The sequence below is a fragment of the Mesocricetus auratus genome, unplaced genomic scaffold, assembly GCF_017639785.1.
Source record: "Mesocricetus auratus isolate SY011 unplaced genomic scaffold, BCM_Maur_2.0 Super-Scaffold_100021, whole genome shotgun sequence".
In the NCBI taxonomy this organism is placed as follows: domain Eukaryota; kingdom Metazoa; phylum Chordata; class Mammalia; order Rodentia; family Cricetidae; genus Mesocricetus; species Mesocricetus auratus.
In genome coordinates, this window is record NW_024429202.1 from 27,415,123 (window position 1) to 27,417,978 (window position 2,856).

Here is a 2,856-nt window from a genome sequence, read left to right on the forward strand (position 1 = left end):
CTATCATTTTCTGTATAGCTGGATTCATGGATACGTATTGTTTAAATCTGGCTTTGTCATGGAATATTTTGTTTTCTCCGTCTATGGTAATTGAGAGCTTTGCTGGGTATAGTAGTCTGGGCTGGCATCCTTGTTCCCTTAGCGTTTATAGGACATCTGTCCAGGATCTTCTGGCTTTCATCGTTTCCATTGAGAAGTCAGGTGTAATTCGGATAGGTCTGCCTTTTTATGTTACTTGGCCTTTTTCTTTAGCTGCTCTTAATATTTTCTCTTTACTCTGTAGGTTTGATGTTTTGATTATTATATGGCGAGGTGACTTCTTTTTCTGGTCGAGCCTATTTGGTGTTCTGTAAGATTCTTGTACTTTCATAGGCATATCTTTCTTTAGGTTAGGGAAGTTTTCTTCTATGATTTTGTTGAATATGTTTTCTGTATCTTTAAGTTGAATTTCTTCACCTTCTTCTATACCTATTATTCTCAGGTTTGGCTTCTTCACGGTGTCCCATATTTCCTGGATATTTTGTGTTAAGGATTTGCTGGTTTTGAGATTTTCTTTGGTTGACGACTCTATATCCTCTAATGAGTCTTCAACACCTGAGATTCTCTCTTCTATCTCTTTTATTCTATTGGTGATACTTGCATCTGTAGTTCCTGATCGTTTACCCAGCTTTTCTATTTCCAGCATCCCTTCATTCTGTGTTTTCTTTATCGTTTCTATTTCAGCTTTCAATCCTTCAACTGTTTGAGTTGTTTCCTTAATTTTTTTGGTTATTTTTTCTTGGTGCTCTTTAGATTCTTTGAGAGATTTATTTATTTCTTGAATTTTTTCCCTCATTTCATGGATTTTTTTGTTTGTTTTTTTCTTCTATTTCTTTAAGGGATTTCCTCGTTTCTTCTTTGAGGGTCTCCATCATCTTCATGAAATAATTTTTAAGGTCTGTCTCCTCTTCTTCGTCTATGTAGTGCTTTTCAGGTCTTGCTGGTGTTGGATCCCTGGATTCTGGTGGGGTCATGTTGGTGTTTCTATTGCTGAGTGATCTCTTATTCTGTCTTCTTCCCATCTCTTCTTTCAGTGGGTGCTGGTGGGGTCTTTCTGTCTCCACTGGTCTCCTTCCTTCCTGCAGCTGAAGCTGGGGATGCTGACACGGAGTTTGGGTTCTGGTAGGGCTGATGTCTTTCCTGAAGCTGGTCTTGCTGGGGTTGGGGTCTTGGAATTATTGACTTCTTTGCTGTGTGGGCAGGTCTTCTGAAGCTGTACTCGCTGGGTTTGGGGTCTTGGAAGGGCTGATGTCTTTCCTGAAGCTGGACTCGCTGGGGTTGGGGTCTTGGAAGGGCTGATGTCTTTCCTGTGTGGGTGGGTCTTCTGGATGCCAGGAGTGGCCTGGAAGATCAAGGGGGATGGGTGATGGGTGGGTGGTCCCCGGAGACCCAATCTCACCTGAAGCTGGACTCACTGGGGTTGGGGTCTTGGAGGGGCTCTCTTGCAGGAATTTTGACCCTCTTATATCACAGAGCCTTCAAATTAGCAGATCCTAAAATAACAGGTACTAAAGGTTTCCAAGCAGTTGGTCACCTCAAGTCTAGCCAGGATCTCAGGTTAGATACTGATAAAGTAGACATTTCTGCCAACCTGATTGTCCTTGATCTTGATTGTTTACTACCAATCACCCATGACTCTATGAAGTTTAAAGACTCACTCTTGACTGTAAGGAGGGCAGGTGCTTCAGGTCCAGGTGGTTATCACTGGACTCAAGAGCTCAGTGTAAACCATTAGGTTAAGTTTTACTGAGAATCAAATGCCTTTTGTGTATTTATTAAATTGTCGTGTGCTTCTTGAGCTTACCTCGAAGCTGGCTCTGGAGATGGGATTTAGCTTTCTTCCACTTGGGATCTAAGCATGTTTTGTTTTTAAATGTTCTTCACAGGCAGATTTCCTGAGTCAGTCTGCCTCCCACCCACACTCTGTGTCAGGGAGAAAGGAGAATAAAACAACAGAAAGAGAAGAAGCATCATCATGACTCTTGTTTATCAACTGAAATAAAGTTCCATGTCTATCAGCCAAAAGCATCTCTGTGGTAGATCACTCTATGTGTAGTATAAAGACAGTCTTGTGCTCTCTTTAGGGCTTACCTGGGAACTTAACAAGCCCCATGGTGTAACAGTATGCACACAGGTAGTATTCATTTATGAAGTTTGGGTTCTACTTTCTCTTCATAACGTGACGCAAGTAAAAGCCCTGTCTTCCAAGCCAACCAACTGTCTTGACATGAGCTGAGCCAACTTGCAAAATATCATCATAGCAAACCATGCTGATTCCTTGTTAGCTAATGTCTTTAAGTCTCAAAAGGTGTCTGGATGGTTTTTTTCCAGATAGGAAAGCTTGAAAACTTAAGCAACTTCCAAAGGGTGTGAAAAGCTTATATATGGCATGTAAAAGGTCAAAGTTCAATACATTGATATCAGACCTCTGCTTAAATTAATGGAGTTATTACAAGGACTAGCTCAAAGAATCAAAAGTTATTTAAGGGATTGGTTTTTGCCCAAGTTTTATCTAAATATTACACAGTAGTTAAAAGTACCTGACTGGCTAACTGACTCTCTGACTACTACACAGGCATATGTAGAGACCTGTACTGATGTAGTCAGAGAAATTAAAAGAGAATATTTTCCCCTTTGTCTTCCAAGATTGAGTATGTCTCAGTGGACTGTGGGACATTTATCAAACTGTTCTTTAAAGTTGGGAGTCACCTGTTCTGTTGCTAGGGAGGCTATGCGGACTTCCACCACCTATTTCCAGTCTACAAAGAAAAGGGTCAATACAGAGGGAAAATGTCTTCTATGCTTCCAAGTAAAGCC